Below are 17,421 nucleotides of genomic sequence, written 5' to 3'. Positions count from 1 at the left end.
GACAAGCGAAGGAACCAACTACCTCTGAGCGGGAGCAGATGTGGAGCTAACGCAGGGGAGCCAACTGGCCCAGGGCTTCCCTGCTGTTCTGCCCCCACCCTCTGGAAGGATGGAAATTTATTCTCTGGGGAGGAAGAAACGGTCCTAGGATGGGGAAATGCCGTGCATGGTGGGGTAAGAGTGTCACCAAGTAAACAGTGGGGTGAGCGCTTAGCCTAGCAATTAAGACACACGCATCCTACACTGGAGGACCTGGGTTCAGTTCCCAGCCCTGGCTGCTGACTCCAGCTTCCTGCCAAAGGAAGGCAGGCAATGGCGATGGCCCACCTGCCACCCAGGTGGGAGATGGGGATTGAATTCCTGGCTCCCAGCTTCCATCTGGCCCAACCCTGGCTGTTGTGAGAAGTAAACCAAAAGATAGGAGCTCTCTCTGTGTCTGTCTGTCTATCTCTGTCTTTCTCTCTGCCCTGCAAATAAATAAATAAATTTATATTTAAGAGAGAGAGAAGGGGCTGGTGTTGTGGTATAGTAGGTTAAGTCTCCACCTTTGGTGCTGGCATCCCATATGGGCACTGGTTCGAGTCCTGGCTGCTCCACTTCTGATCCAGCTCCCTGCCAATGTCCTTGGGAAAGCAACGGAGGATGGCCCAAGTGCTTGGGCCCCTGCACCACATGAGAGACCTGGAAGAAATTCCTGGTTCCTGGCTTCGGACCATCTCGGCCCCAGCCATGGTAGCCATTTGTGGAGTGAACCAGAGGATGGAAGATTCTCTTTGTCTCTCCCTCTCTGTCTGTAACTCTGTCTCTCAAATAATAAATAAATCTTTTTAAAAGAGAGAGAAAAAAAAACCCAGAGGAATGAGGTGGAAGTTTACATCTTACATAGAGACTTCAGGCATCTCTCATCAGTTAGCTCCCAGAACACCGGTTGATAGACAAAGCCAAAAAAAAAAAAAAAAACAAAAAAAAACACCAAGGACCTGATCCACCCTGGAGGTGGTGAGAGCCTGCCGGGAGGTGAGCCCGGAAGAGGTGGGCAAGAGCATTCCAGTAGCAGGAAAAGGAGTTGGATCCTGGTGGTGCTCAGGGCTGTGCTTGCTGTGCCCCGCCCTGCTGCTGTCCAGGAAAAAAGGACTTCCGTGTTCAAGGGCACAGTACGAAGGCGCTCATTTCCAGGCGCTCACACCAGCACGGTTATAAGTTTTAATTCCCTTGCTTATCAATAATCAAACGGGTGAAAAATGGAATCACTTTTCCATGGGTGGGCCCTGATGGCCACCGAGGGTTGACATTTTAACATGTGGCCCATTTTCCCATCAAGTTTTAAGGTTTCCTGATCAATTTGTATAGGCCCCTCGCCCCCCCCCCCCTTTTTTTTTTTGACAGGCAGAGTGGACAGTGAGAGAGAGGGAGAGACAGAGAGAAAGGTCTTCCTTTTCCGCTGGTTCACCCCCCAGTGGCCGCTGTGGCCAGCGCGCTGTGGCCGTTGCACTGCGCTGATCCGAAGCCAGGAGTCAGTTGTTTCTCCTGGTCTCCCATGCAAGTGCAGGGCCCAAGACTTGGGCCATCCTCCATTGCACTCCCAGGCCACAGCAGAGAGCTGGCCTGGAAGAGGAGCAACCAGGACAGAATCTGGCACGCCCCGACCGGGACTAGAACCCGGTGTGCTGGCGCCGCAGGCAGAGGATTAGCCTATTAAATTACGGCGCTGGCCTAGGCACTTTTTTTTTTTTTTTTTTTTTTAACAGAGTGCTGCTGTCTGGATTTTAAATCCTCCCAGATTTGTATGTTGAAATTCTAATCCTCAAGAGAGTAGAACTGGGAGGTAATGAGGCCTCACAGGTTGACCCCTTGTGGATGGGATCAGTGCCCTTATAAAGAAGGCCCAAGGGGCCAAGCAGTATGGCGTAGCTGGTAAAGCCACTGCCTGCAGTGCCAGCACCCCATATGGGTGTTAGTTCGAGACCCAGCTGCTCCACTTCCGATCCAGCTCCCTGCCAATTTCCTTGGGAAGGCAGTGGAGGATGGCCCAAGTGCTTGGGCCCCTGCACCCATGTGGGAGACCCAGAAGAATCTCCTGGCTCCTGGCTTCAGATCAGGCCAGCTCTGGCCATTGAGGCCATTTGAGGAGTAAACCAGCGGATGGAAGACCTTTCTTTCTGCCTCCGCTCTGCCTTTCTGTAACTCTGCCTTTCAAACAAATAAATAAATCTTTAAAAAAAAAAAAAGAAAAAAGAAAGAAAGGCCAAGAGAAGCTCCTGCCCGTTCCACCACATGAGGACACTGCAGGAAGTGGGCCCTCTGCGCACACGGACTCCACCGGCATCTTGGCCTCAGACTTGCCAGCCTCCAAAACTGTGAGAGAGAAATATCTGTTGTTGTTGTTTGGTTTGTTTTCATCTACGTAAAGGCTGAGTGGCAGGCGCCGCGGCTTAATAGGCTAATCCTCCGCCTTGCGGTGCCAGCACACCGGGTTCTAGTCCCGGTCGGGGCGCCGGATTCTGTCCCGGTTGCTCCTCTTCCAGGCCAGCTCTCCGCTGTGGCCAGGGAGTGCAGTGGAGGATGGCCCAAGTGCTTGTGCCCTGCACCCCATGGGAGACCAGGAGAAGCACCTGGCTCCTGCCATCGGATCAGCACAGTGCGCTGGCCGTGGTGGCCATTGGAGGGTGAACCAACGGCAAAGGAAGACCTTTCTCTCTGTCTCTCTCTCTCACTGTCCACTTTGCCTGTCAAAAAAAAAAAAAAAAAAAAAAAAGGCTGAGTGACAGGGGAAGGAAGAGGGACAGACAGACAGAGAGATCTTGCATTTGCTGGTTCACTCTCTAAATGCCTGCAACAGCTGGGGCGGGGCCAGGCCAAAGCCAGCAGCCAGGAACTCCATCCAAGTCTCCCATGTGAGTGGCAGGGACCCAAACACTTGAGCCATCATCTTCTGCCTCCCAAGGTGCAATAGCAAGAAGCTGGATCAGAAGCGGAGTAGCTGGGACTCCAACCCAAACAACTTACCCAACCTACTGCACCACAACACCACCCCTATTTGCTGCTCATAAGCCTCGCATGGCTGAACAGCCATGCAAGGACAGCACAATCACCAGGTCCGGAGCTCACACACAGAGCATCCATCCCATCAGCTTTTTTTTTTTTTTTTTTTTTTTTTTTTTTGACAGGCAGAGTGGACAGTGAGAGAGAGAGAGAGACAGAGAGAAAGGTCTTCCTTTGCTGTTGGTTCACCCTCCAATGGCCGCCGCTGCTGGTGCGCCGGCGCACCGCGCTGATCCGAAGCCAGGAGCCAGGTACTTATCCTGGTCTCCCATGGGGTGCAGGGCCCTTGGGCCATCCTCCACTGCACTCCCTGGCCACAGCAGAGAGCTGGCCTGGAAGAGGGGCAACCAGGACAGAATCTGACGCCCCAACCGGGACTAGAACCCAGTGTGCCGGCGCCGCAAGGCGGAGGATTAGCCTAGTGAGCCGCGGCGCCAGCCCCCATCAGCTTTCTTTTCATTACACACGTGTTTGTTTGCCTGAATGCCCTGGTTAAAACTTCCTGTGCAGTGTTGTGGTTTTGTCTGTTAAGTTTCAGAGCAACATTTGGTTCACAGCAAAATCAAGCAGAAGATAGAGAGATATCCCTTATGCCCTCTGTCCCCACGCATGGCCAGCCCCACTGTGATCAGTGTCTCCCCAGCCCCCAGAATGGCACGTGGTGACGCCTCCTCCTCCTCCAAGGGCCCACAGTTTACAGGAAGACTCAACCTGCCCCTGCTGCTTTGTGGTGCCATTCTCTTCAGCAAGTGCACACAGCTCAGGATGCTAGCCATTCAAGAAAAGGATCTCCCATGACAGAGTCCACAATAGACAGAAGAAAGTTTCCAGAGGAAACAGAGAGTACGCATGGAGAACAAAATTGTTTTTTAAGCTAGCACTGCTTTGTTCAGAAAGATAGAAGTCAATGGCATCCAGGAAATAAGATAATGTTCTATTAAAAAAAAAAAGAAACACATAGAGACATGACAAAACCAAGTTATTGGAAAGTAAAAGCATGATGGCAGAATTGGAAAGTGCAATAGAAAGGTTAGAATGGAGTTAAGCAACTCCCCACAAACATAAAGGCAGAAGCATTAGAAAAGATAAAAAATGATTAGAAGACTATTACAGGAAGTACAACCAACAGGAGTGCCTGAAAGGGGGAACAGAAAAAAACAGGCGTCTAAGTAACTGAAGATTCAAGGATGTCCAGTTTGAGAGGGTCACTGAGTGATGAGCCCAGTGGGTGAACCGAGGGCCCAGCAAATGTCTTCAGAACACCAGAGTGGTGAGCCTACAAGTTTCTGGAGAGAGGACCTAGTTCCAAAAGCAGTCTTTTTTTTTTTTTTTAGATTTATTCATTTATTTAAAAAACAGAGTTAGAGAGAGAGAGAGAGAGAGGGAGAGATGGAGATAGGTCTTCCATCTGCTGGTTCACTCCCCAAATAGCCACAATGGCCAGAACTGGGCCAATCTGAAGCCAGGAGCTAGGAACTTCTTCCAGGTCTCCCACATGGGTGCAGGGGCCCAAGGACTTGGGCCATCTTCTACTGCTTTCCCAGGCCATTAGCAGGGAACTGAATTGGAAGTAGAGCAGCTGGGACTTAAACTGGTGTCCATATGGGATGCTGGCGCCACAGGTAGAGGCTTAACCTACTACAGTGCCAGCCTCCAACAGCAGTCTTTTTTTTTTTTTTTTTTTTTTTTGACAGGCAGAGTTAGACAGTGAGAGAGAGAGACAGAGAGAAAGGTCTTCCTTTTTCCGTTGGTTCACCCCCCAAAGTGGCGGCTATAATTGCAGCCAGCGCACTGTGCCGATCCGAAGCTAGGATCCAGGTGCTTCCTCCTGGTCTCCCATGTGGGTGCAGGGCCCAAACACCTGGGCCATCCTCCACTGCACTCCCTGGCCACAGCAGAGAGCTGGACTGGAAGAGGAGCAACTGGTGCCCCAAACGGGACTAGAACCCAGGGTGCCAGTTCCGCAGGCGGAGGATTAGCCTAGTGAGCCGCAGCGCCGGCCTCCAACAGCAGTCTTAAGAATCACAATGGTGTTAGACTTAGCAACAAGAGTGGAAGCTACAAGACAAAGGAACAGTGCGTTCAAAGTCCTGAGAAATGTGATTTTCTACCTGTAATTCTTTTTTTAAAAAAGATTTATTTATTTATTTATTTGAAAGCGTTACATAGAGAGAGAAGGAGGGGCAGAGAGAGAGAGAGAGAAAGGTCTTCCATCTGATGGTTCACTACCCAATTGGCTGCAATGGCCGGAGCTGCGCTGATCTGAAGCCAGGAGCCAGGAGCTTCTTCTGGGTCTCCCACGTGGGTGCATGGGCCCAAGGACTTGGGCCATCTTCTACTGCTATCCCAGGCCATAGCAGAGAGCTGGATCAGAAGTGGAGCATCTGGGACTCAAACTGGCACCCATATAGGATGCCGGCCTTGCAGGCAGTGGCTTTACCCGCTACACCACAGCGCCGGCCCCTACCTGGAATTCTCTACTCCAGCCGGAGTTGTTTCTGTGGCAGGATTCCCAGAAGGTGTGGAGCCAGCTGGCCTGGGTGCCTTTTTTACAAGTCATTCTTCAGAAATCTTTTTCAGTGTCTTCAGCAGCTGCTTTTCCATTCAGATTTTCACCATGAATCTATTTTAGTGACGTGTGTTTTCTCACCAAGAAAGTAAGCGTTCAGGTAGCTGAACCGTATCCTTTCATTTTGTTAACACATTGACTAAAAACCCTACGTGAACTTATCCCTCGGCTTCCATGTAAGCCATGTGGAGATGCTTTCCAACAAGGGTTATGCTAGTTTGGTCACCTCTTGGAAAGATTTTCAATTAAAACCCCCGTGCCTTTTACAAGTGACCACCCCTAGGCTATTACTGAGCACAAGCTTTTATAATTGGGAATTGGGGCAATACAATTTAATCTGCACCAATTAAATGCGATCATGTCCACCTCAGCTCATTGACCCCACTGACAAGAATCATCCTGTTAAATCTGGATTCATCCAGTGTTAGCCACATCTAGCTTTGATCAATCGGATTTGCCCTTCATCCTATAAAGCTAAGAAGCTTAATGCAATTAAATGGCATTCCCCGGTGGAGACGATGCTTGTTCCTGGGTCTGTGTGTCTGAGGCCTTGTCAAATGCAAAATGCTATTCCTAAAAGGGCACCTCCCTTGCCCTACTGCACCCTACGGGATGGGAGGCAGCAGAGTACAGGTTTGGGGACCTGATACCTGGGCCATTCACTGAGTACAGGAAACCTCAGCCAGTCCATCTCAGTGATGACGGAGGAGTCTCTAACCCCAGAAACAGGGACTCTAGGGTTGAGGGACAGTGACTTCCCTTGAGCAGGCATGGGAGGCAGACACAGGAAGCAAGGCCCAGCACAGGGTTCCTAAGGGTTCCCAGGAGGAGACGCCCAGGCACTAGGTTAGGACCATGGGTGCAAAAGCCAAGTGATAGCCATGGGAAGAAGCAGCTTAGCCTGTGCTTGTCAGTTCCTGCCGAGGCCAGCTCGTAATAGGCAGGGTCCCCAAGAACCCTTCCCAGGAGCCTTTAGGAGGCCCCCCGGCAGGACAGAGCACACGACAGCAAGAAGCTTCAGAGCTGGACAAATCCGGAACAGACACGATCAGATGATGGTGTCTTAGTCTGCTTGAGACTGCATAATCTACAAAGAAGAGAAATTTATTTCTCACACTTTGAGAGGATGGGGAGGCAAAGATCAAAGTTCCAGGAGGTTCGGTGTCTGGAAAGAGCCCGATTTCTGCTTCTAAGACGATGCCTTCCTGCGGCCCTCCGGACTGGCTGTGCACTGTCTCACCACTGGAAAGAGTGGAAGGGCAAAGGGGGGCCTCGTGGGTTGCCAGCAGCCCCTTTGTAAGGTAGCTGGCCCCATGCATCACCTCCAGAAGGGCCTACTCTTCCGACTCATATTTGGGATTAGGTTCAACGTGAAATTTGCATGGGATACAAACATTCGCACCATAGCATTCTGAACCTGCCCACCCCAAATTCATGTCCTCTCAAACACAAAATAGATTCATTCTAGCTCAGTGGCCCCAAAAGTCTTAACTCATTCCACAAAGTCTCATCTAAACATCATCTGAAATTTTAAAATTTTGAATTCTGTTTTCCTTTTCCTTGTAAGCCCATCTATAACTATTTCTCTCTGCTTGAATTGTACGATAAACAATCAAGAGAAGCACTCTACCCCTTTTCTCTTCTGAGACCTCATCAGAATCACCCTTACTGCCCCATACGTGGTGATCCAGGCCTTTTCCAGCACACACTCTTCCAATATCTACCCATTACCCAATTCCAAAGCTGCTTCTACATTTGTAGGTATTTGCTATAACAACACCCCCACTCCTGGTACCAATGTATGTCTTAGTCCTTTTATATTACTATAACAAAATACCCGAGATTAGGTAATTTACATTGAACAGAGATTTATTTTTCTTAGTTCTGGAAGATGAGAAGTCCAAGATTAAGGTGCTGTTAGGTTTAGTGTCTCCCAAGGGCCTCCCACTGCTTTCAAGTTGCACTTTGCTGCTGCATTCTCTGGAGATGATGTTGTGTCTTCACATGGTGGAATACTGTGTCTCACATGGTTTGGATTGTAAAAGCGAATAATAAAATACTCAGAACCCCTTTTTATTATTTTCAGCCAAGAGTCTGGCCGGATATGGAGCCCGTATAATTCTCTGACACAGTACATAAACGTCACCATCCATTCTCATGTCTCAAGAATAGACTAGGACTGAGCCCTAAAATAGGCCACCAGACACCATATTTCTCAACAGTAGTTACACTTCGGAAACTACTTCAACTATAACATCACATATCCAGCTCTAATGACATGTAGTATTTCTAAATACAATGACTCACTCAACATATAGCTAAGCATTGTACTAAGCTCTGGGGATTGTTAGAAAACAAAATAGATCTGGCCTCTGTCTGCAAGCCACTTGTAGTCCAGTGGGAGAGACAGAAGTAAAGCAGAGAGGATTACACAGGTGCTATGCAGGGAAATCACTTTTCCAGGAGCGAGAATAACAGGGACATCGAATGTCCTGGAGACTTCAGTAGAGAAGAGGCAGGGGAAGGGCGAACCCAGGACAAACGAGCACAGAAAAACAGCAACACAGCAGAAGAAAGGCCTTGAAAGTCCTCCCCCTCCAAAACAGGGGGAAATGCTGGGTCAGAGCTTACAAACAACTTTCTAAACACACAGCTTAGCCGGAAGGAAAGATGTGATAGTTACAACCAAGCTGAGTACCTGTGTACCAATATTTTGGGATGTCCTGCTTTGGGTAACATGAGATTTTTAAAAATATTTATTTATTTATGTGAAAGGCACAGTTGCAGAGACAGAGAGAGATCTTCCATCTGCTGTTTCGCTCCCTAGATGTCTGCTATGGTCAGGGCTGGGCCAGGCAGAAGCCAGGGGCCAGGAGCTTCATCTGGGTCTTCCACGTGGGTACAGTGGCCCAAGTACTTGGGCCATCCTCTGCTGCTTTCGCAGGCCATTAGTAGGGAGCTGGATCAAAAGTGGAGCAGCCAGGACATGAACTGGCACCCATGTGGGATGCCAGTGTCACGGGTAGCAGCTTGATTCACTACGCCATGGCACCAGCCCCAAGACTGGCTTTTAATGATGACATGAGAATAAGAGACAAGACTTGAATCCACTTGGGGAGTTGAGTTTGAGAGTCCTGCTTAAAGCCAATACTGGGAAAGCAGTGGAAGATGATTCAAGTGCTTGGACCCCTCCCACCCAGATGAAGCTCCTGGCCCAGTCCTGGCTGCTGTGGGCATTTGGGGAGTGAACTAGCAGATGGAAGATCTCTCTTTCCCTCTCTCTCTGTAACTCTGCCTTTCAAATAAATAAATACTTCTTTTTAAAAAAAGAAAAGAAAAAGTTACCCCAAATTTCAAATCTGATGAAAATAATGAATTCATAGAACCTCAGCTAAAAAGCTCAATGAGACCCAAGCGAATAAATATAAAGAAAGCCACACCAAGGTGCAGCATAATCAAATAATCAAAAGTCAGAGGAACAGAGAAAATCTTAAAGCATTCAGAGAAAAAGCAGTACACACAGAGGAACAAGAACAAAAGAAGACTTCTTGCCAGAAAGGGAACGAGCCAAGACAACACGGAGCAACTGCTCTGGACTGGGAGGGAGAAACCACTCTGCAAAGACCACACATTGTAGGATTCCATTTACAGCAAGTGTGCAGAACAGAAAACAGATTAGGGGTGGCCTGGGGCTTTGATCTTGGAGGAGGAGGGAAATGACTGCTAACGGGCACAGGGCTTCTGTCTGGCACAATTCAAACGCCCAGAAGAGATCACCGTGCCCTTGATCGTCACGCAGCTCTGTGAATACGCAAAGAACCACTGACTTGTACTCTTGAAATGAGTGGACTGTATGGTATGGGAATCGTATCTTACAAAAGCTGTTTTTTTTTTTTTTTAATTAAAGCAAAACAAAGACCTTTGAAAACAACAGAAAAACCAAGAGAACTCATGGCCTGCAGACCTGCACTAGAAGATACGGTAAAGGAAGTTCTTCAAGGCAGAAGAAAATGAAACAAATGAAAATTTACATCTACACAAATGAGTCAAGAGAGCAAAACAGTGAATATGTGGGAAACATAGAAGATGTCTTTTAAAATCTGATCAAAAGACAGTTGATAGAAGCCAATGTTGTGGCGTAGTGAGTTAAACTGCCGCCTGCAGTGCTAGCATCCCATATAGGCACCGGTTCCAGTCCCAGCTGCTCTACTTCCAATCCAGCTCCCTGCTAATGCACCTGGGAAAGCAGCAGAGAATTGCCCAAGTGCTTGGGCCCCTGCCCCCATGTGGGAGATATGCATGAAGTTCCTGGCTCCTGGCTTCGCTCCGGCCCAGTCCTGGTTATTAACGGCCATTTGGAGAACGAACCAGTGGATGGCAGACTTCTCTCTCTGTGTCTCTCCCTCTGTGTAACTCTGCCTTTCAAATAAATTTAAGAAAAGGACAATTGGTAATTAAATCAAAAAGTAATAACATATTGTTATGTTTATAACAGGTGTTAGAAGAAAATTATGACAGCTAAAGCCCATAGGCGAGAACAGAGAGAGAATAAATATACTGCTATAAGGTTCACATGACAGCATTTCAAAAAGTCCATGAAAAATGGAATAAAAAATGACCTTGTTTCAAGTCTGAAATGTTTTAAATTCATGTGTATTTTTCATAATATTCATTTTCATGAATTCTTTGAATACTGCTCATAGATAATATGTGAACTACTATAATATTATTAGAAAGTACACTGTGATAATAAGTTAAAGATAAATATTGTAAACCCTGGAGGAATCACTACTAAAACAAGAATAATAGAACACAGTAGTGTAACCACAAGCCATAGGGGAGACAGACTGTAAGTCACACAGCCTCTGCTATGCTGCGTAGAAGGGACCTCAGGGCCAGAGGCATGAGGTGATAGTGAGCTCCCTGCATTTCCTTTATGCCACTAAAATCTCAGATTTGGAGGCAGTGCCAATAGCCCTAAATGCCCATAGGCATATATTTAAAAAAGAAAAACTCCAACAGAAGTCTCTTCTCTCCATTCAAAGGACAAGGACAAGGAAGCCTTGCAAGACAGAAAATCTTAGACAACAGCCACTCCAGCCAAACACCACACAAAAAAACTGTACAACTCACAATGATTCACATGTGGATATTCGTGGCCACGTCCCCATGCACACCAGGAAAGTCTCAATGAGTGATTTCCACCCTCAGGAGCCTCCCTGGCAGTGTGGGTGTAGAGAAAGCCAAGTAGGGAGCCAGTCAATGAAATTCACGTGCATTTAAATGAAATGGTATGATCTCTGTTGGCAGATGACAGGATTGTCTATGCAGAATGCCATTAGTAATTCTGTATTCCAGCAATGAGCATATGGACACGGCACTTGAAATACAACACCATTTACACTCAAAAAAAATTGAAATATAAATCTAACAAAATGAATACAGGACTTGTATGCTTAGTACCACATAATGCTAATGAAAGAAATTTTAAGAATGGCTAAATAAGTGGAAAGACATACCATGTTCATGAACAGGAAAATTCAACCTAATAAAGAAGACAAATTTTCCCAAATTGATAGTCAGGACTAATGAAATTTCCATCAAAATCCTAGCAAGTTTGGGGCTGGTGCTGTGGCACAACAGGTTAATGCCCTGGCATGAAGCGCCGGCATCCCATATGGGTGCCGGTTCTAGTCCCAGCTGCTCCACTTCCTATCCAGCTGTCTGTTATAGCCTGGGATAGCAGCAGAAGATGGCCCAAGTCCTTGGGCCCCTGTACCTGCGTGGGAAACCCAGAAGAAGCTCCTGGTTCCTGGCTTCGGATCAGCGCAGTTTCAGCCATCGCAGCCAATTGGTGAGTGAACCATTGGATGCAAGACCTCTCTCTCTTTCTCTGCCTCTCCTCTCTATGTGTAACTCAGACTCTCAAGTAAAAAATAAATAAATCTTTAAAAAAAAATCCTAGCAAGTTTTATTATATGTATAGATATGGTTTTTCTAATTTTTATACAGAAAAGAGAAACAAACTAGAATAGCTAAACATTTTTTCTGAAATAAAATAATATAGTGGATAAAATCAGTCTACCCAATTTCTGGACATATTAAATAATGATCATATACAGAGATGTGTGATGCTGGTAGAGGGATGGATGTCAGTGGAACAGAATGGAGAATTCAGAAATAGATCCACACAAAGATTCAGTTTGACAAGGGCACAAAAGTCACTCAGTGGTAGAAGGTAATCTTTTTTTTTTTTTTTAAAGATTTATTTATTTTACTTGGAAGTCAGGATTATACAGAGAGAGGAGAGGCAGAGAGAGAGAGAGAGAGAGAGAGAGAGATCTTCCATCCACTGGTTCACACCCAACTGGCTGCAATGGCTGGAGCTGTGCCGATCTGAAGCCAGGAGCCAAGGAGCTTCTTCCAAGTCTCCCACATGGGTGCAGGGACCCAAGTATGTGGGCCATCTTCTATTGCTTTCCCAGGCCATATCAGAGAGCTTTATAGGAAGTGGAGCAACCAGGACTCAAACCAGTGCCCATATGTGATGCTGGCACTGCAGGCGGCGGCTTTACCTGCTACACCACAGCGCCAGCCCCAGAAGGTAATCTTTTCAACAAATGGTGCTGGAGCAATTGGACATCCATAAGCAAAAATTTAAAAATATTTTAACATACTTCAACCTGAGTCTCACATTAATCCAAAATAGATCATGGACTTAAATATAAAATTATAAAAATTTTAAAAATAATATCTAGGGCTTATATCTAAGGCAGAGTTCTTAGACTGTATACCAAAAGCATGATCCATTTAAAAAATTGATGACATAGACTTCATTTAAAAATATATGTTCTGTGAAAGATTCCATTAAGAAGTTGAAAAGAGCATGGCATTGTGGCAAAGTGGGTAAAGTTTCCACCTAAGATGCTGGCATCCCATATCAGAGTGCTTGTTCAGGTCCCAGCTACCTGCTTCTGATTCACTCTCTGGAGCTGGCAATGTGGTGTAGGGAGTAAAACTACTGCCTGCAACACAAGCATCTCATATGGTTGCTGGTCCATGTCCTAGCTGCTCTACTTCTGATCCAGCTCTCTGCTAATATGCCTGGGAAAAGAAGCAGAAGATGGCCCAAGTGTTTGGGCCCCTACTACCCATGTGGGAGACCCAGAAGAAGCTCCTGGTTCCTGTCTTTGGCTTGGCCCAATCCGGGCCATTGTGGCTATCTGGAGAGTGAACCAGCAGATGGAAGATCTCTCTTTCTCTATTTCTCTCCCCCTCTCTCTGTCATCCTGCCTTTCAAATAAATAAATCTTTTTTTAAAAAGAGAAAGAAGAAAAAGATCATATAGACAACTGGTCCATATCAGGATCAGTTTCCTAGGACATACACACAGATTATCTATCTATCTATCTATCTATCCTGAAAACTATGACACACAATATAGAGAAATTAAAGATCTATAAGTGAATGATATACCATGTTCATGGATAAGATTCAATTTTTAAAGATATTTATGAATTAAATTCATCCCCAATGAAAATATTAACAGGCTTTTCAGGTGGAAATTTATCTAGAAAAGGACAAGTTTCAAGCACATACATTATCTGTTTTCAAGATTTCCTAGGAAGATATAACCAAAAGTGTGTGGTGTCAACATAAGAATAGCCACACAGACTAACAGAACAGAATAAAAATCTATAAATAGATCCATACACACTCTATGACTTCATTTATATGAAGTTCTACAAAAGTCTTTAATGAGACAAAGCAGATTGATGGTTCCAAGTTTCCTGATCCTTAAAGTAGGATTGTCATCTTGATAAATTCTCGCCTTTGCCACAGCATTGTTATATAGATTGAGAAATGAAGGAAATAACCTCTATAGAGCACAGTATCTTACATACAAGGGAGTTCAATCGTTGTTAGCTGTATTTTTAAATAATTGCTGTCATTATGCCTCAGCCTGCTGGGGTTCGACCGTATCATGTTGTCCCCTTCTTCCTGGACCTCAATACTAGACTCCTTGCATCTGTTACTCCAGTAGGATGTGGGTGGAAATGATGTGTGCTACCTCTAGACAAGGCGAGGAAGGGCGGGTTGCCTTTTACGTGCTCTGTGTTTGCTAGAGGATGGAGGGGACCCAGGGGAGGACTCTGAGCCCCTGGAAATGAGGGAACCACAGCTGGACAGGAGACTGGGTCTGCAAACAACCACATGGAGCAGAGTGGTCCCCATTGCACTGGGGGGTGAAATAAGTAAAAACCAAACATTCACTGTGTTAAGCCATGGGTGGTAGAGGGTGTTTTTTTTTTTTTTTTTTTTTTGACAGGCAGAGTGGACAGTGAAGACAGAAAGAGAGAAAGGTCTTCCTTTGCCATTGGTTCACCCTCCAATGGCCACCACAGCTGGCACGCTGCGGCTGGTGCACCGCGCTGATCCGAAGCCAGGAGCCAGGTGCTTCTCCTGGTCTCCCATGGGGTGCAGGGCACAAGCACTTGGGCCATCCTCCACTGCACTCCCGGGCCACAGCAGAGAGCTGGCCTGGAAGAGGGGCAACCAGGACAGAATTCGGCGCCCCGACCGGGACTAGAACCCGGTGTGCAGGTGCTGCTAGGTGGAGGATTAGCCTGTTGAGCTGCGGCACCGGCCAGAGTTTTATTTTTGTTGTGAATACAGCATTAGTCCAACTACTCTATTATATCCATGTGTGTGCCTACCCGTGTATAACACTGGTCACTCCTTCACTCCCTATCCTTTCTACTCCAAACCCAGCTCCTAGTACACGTCGAGCTCAACTTCCCACTCTTTAGTTTCCATCCTGCTTTCACCTCCACTCTCACTTCCTGTTGTAATCCTGAGTTGAGAATCTCCAATGAACCAAATATCTACCAACAACCCAAGGCTTTAAGTGGCACATCTTGACCCCTAGGCAATGAGGGACAAGAGAATGAACACAGCTTGGCATTTCAAAGGCCTAGATTGGAATGTCAGTTCTACAAATAACCAGTCATGGGACCTTGCCGTGTGGTTCCATCTCTGAGCCTCAATGTTGTAGCGGAATTCGGGACAGAGATGTGGGACACCTAGGCTCTTCATAGGAAAACAACTTCTATTCTTGCTGGCAGGCCCAGGGGAGAGTTTTGTCTCTGAATTCTGAGCCCTGAACAAAGCACCCTAGCCCAAACAACTTTTTAAATATATATTCAATTATACAACTTTTTAAAAAAGATTTATTTTAAAGACAGAGTTACAGAGAGAGAGAGAGAGAGAGGTCTTCCATCCACTGGTTTTTTCCCTGAATGAAGCCAGGACCTTCTTTTGGGTCTCCCACATGGGTGCAGGGGCCCAAGGACTTGGGCCCTCGTCTGCTACTTTCCTAGGTTGCATTAGCAAGGAGCTGGATCAGAAGAAGAGTAGCTGGGACTGGAACCAGTGCCCATATAGGATGCCTGTGCTCCAGGCGGCAGCTTTACTCACTACACCACAGTGCTGGCCCCAGTTACACAACTTTTGAGTGGCTATCTTAGAGGTGCAGCACTAGTTACACAACCATTGCACAGTCACACCTGTGAGCACCTGATCTGCTGCAGTTGGCCTAGCTGCATTGTGGTGTTTCTCAGAGAGCCCCTTCCACCCCCTGTTCCCAGAAAGCCCATGCTTGAAAGCCTCTGTCGTTTTTGCCTTAGCCAGTTTTCCTCTTCCTCAAGGGGAGGGGTCCCTGCCACAGTCCCCCCTTTGATGCTCAGACCCTCTTAGGGTCAAAGAGCATCATCTTAACTCAAATCATTATCTTGGCTTACAGACGATATTCCCACATCATCACGACACGAGCGGCTGTCTTTCTCTCCACCATACCCTCGATGAGGCTGGAAGCTGATCTCATTACCAGGGGAGCCAGGCAAGGAAGAATCAGGCAACTCCTCAGCATTAAAACCACAGCGCTTATGCAGGCTTTGAACCCTCGTCCTCTTGGAAGAGGTGGAAGTCATTCTCCAAACCAGCTGCCTCAGTTTCAACCTTTCCCAGTTTGGACAGGAGCATGGGCAATTTTTCTCATTCGGTCAGCAATCTCATTTGTGACTTTTCTTGAATCATCTGTTTCCAGGTTGCAGTTATTCAGGTTGAATCTTCCATAAACCCCACCCTCAGAGTAAATAGTCTAAAGCCAGGCAGTTTTGATAAGTAGCATTGCACATCTGGGCACAGCCCTCCTGGGGCTTGCCGCATTCTATTTGCGGTGAGGTGGGTCCAGGCCTTGATGTTGGCAAACAGTGTAAGTTGTTCCATTGTGTAGCCAGATTCCCGAACAGTTCCCTCCCAGGGATATTGGGTGTAGTAGAGCAGGTGGTAGTGACTCCCTCCGCAGATCTAGCTGTACAGAGGCCCGGGTCTCAAGAGTCTGGAGTCACGAGGAGGGGCAAAAGCCAAGCATCCTGCCCAAAAGAGATAAAGAAATTCCAGTAGTTTTTCATCCCAGGTCGAGTCAGCCGAGGTGGTCTCAGCCAGTACTAAGGCAGACAGCAGGGCAAGAATTGCAACCACTGGGACTGGCTCGCTGTGGCACAGCAGGTTAAAGCCCTGGCCTGAAGCACCGGCATCCCATATGGGCGCCGATTCTAGTCCCGGCTGCTCCACTTTCAATCCAGCTCTCTGCTATGGCCTGGGAAAGCAGTAGAAGATAGCCCAAGTCATTTGAGCCCCTGCACCCGCGTGGGAGACCCAGAAGAAGCTCCTGGCTCCTTGCTTTGGATCGGCACAGCTCCAGCTGTTGCAGCAAACTGGGGAGTGAACCACGGGATGGAAGACCTCTCTCTCTCTCTCTCTGCCTCTCCTCTCTCTGTGTAACTCTCACTTGCAAATAAATAAGCAAATCTTTAAAAAAAAAATAGCAGTGGTTACTTTGGAAACTGGGCAGAGTGAAGGGCCTTTGCAGCCTAAGGGGGTGGGGCAGCGGGGTCTTTAGTCCTGACCAAGGAGCCCTTTGACTCCAGGCAGTTCTGTTTCCAGTGGCCCAGCTCTTGGCAGAGCTGAGGGGACTCCTTAGAGGCCAGCTTTTGTTATGACTGCTATTTGCCCAAAGCCCTGGCTTCCATATTGAAAACCAATGCCATGTGGAGCGGACTGGCCTGGAGTCTTCCTGATGGCAGACCTCTGTCACTCATGCTTATATTGCTCCTGCTGCGTAGCTCACTCCTCCTCCTCTTGGTCTTGGTTAAAGTAGACCGCAGAGGCAACATTTAGGATGTCAGCCAAGGGGGGTGTCCGGTCCCATCTCTAATCTTTAGTGGCTTGAGCTACAGGCGTGTTTTGACAGTACTTTTCCTGTGAGACAAGACGATGCCCACAAGGAGAGCCAAGTCCCTTCAGGTGAGATCAAAACAGGATGATCACCTTACCCAAGCTGTCTGCAAATTTTGAAGTCATTAGTAAAACTTTTTCTCTCTTTTTTCTTTAGTTTGGGTCAAAAGAGGGACTTCGTTTAAATCTAGCTGTAAAACCATATCATAATGAAGCTTTGATTTTTGGTTATGTTATTTAGTCTGTTTTATGTGGTCAGGCATTATTACAGAAAAAGAATAATCATCCTCTTTATAAGGCCTGGGGAATTAAACTGTACATCCGGATGCAGAGTCTTTTAGAACACTTGTTTTTTATTTATTTTATTTTTTATTTATTTATTTTTTTTACAGGCAGAGTGGACAGTGTGAGAGAGAGACAGAGAGAAAGGTCTTCCTTTTTGCCGTTGGTTCACCCTCCAATGACCGCCACGGCCGGCGCGCTGCAGCCGGCGCATTGCGCTGATCCGATGG

The sequence above is a fragment of the Oryctolagus cuniculus genome, chromosome 7 (genome assembly GCF_051225735.1).
Source record: "Oryctolagus cuniculus isolate XC-2025 breed Fujian yellow rabbit chromosome 7, ASM5122573v1, whole genome shotgun sequence".
Lineage (NCBI taxonomy): Eukaryota > Metazoa > Chordata > Mammalia > Lagomorpha > Leporidae > Oryctolagus > Oryctolagus cuniculus.
The sequence above is the reverse complement of the archived record's forward strand: the minus strand, read 5'-3'. Positions refer to the sequence as shown.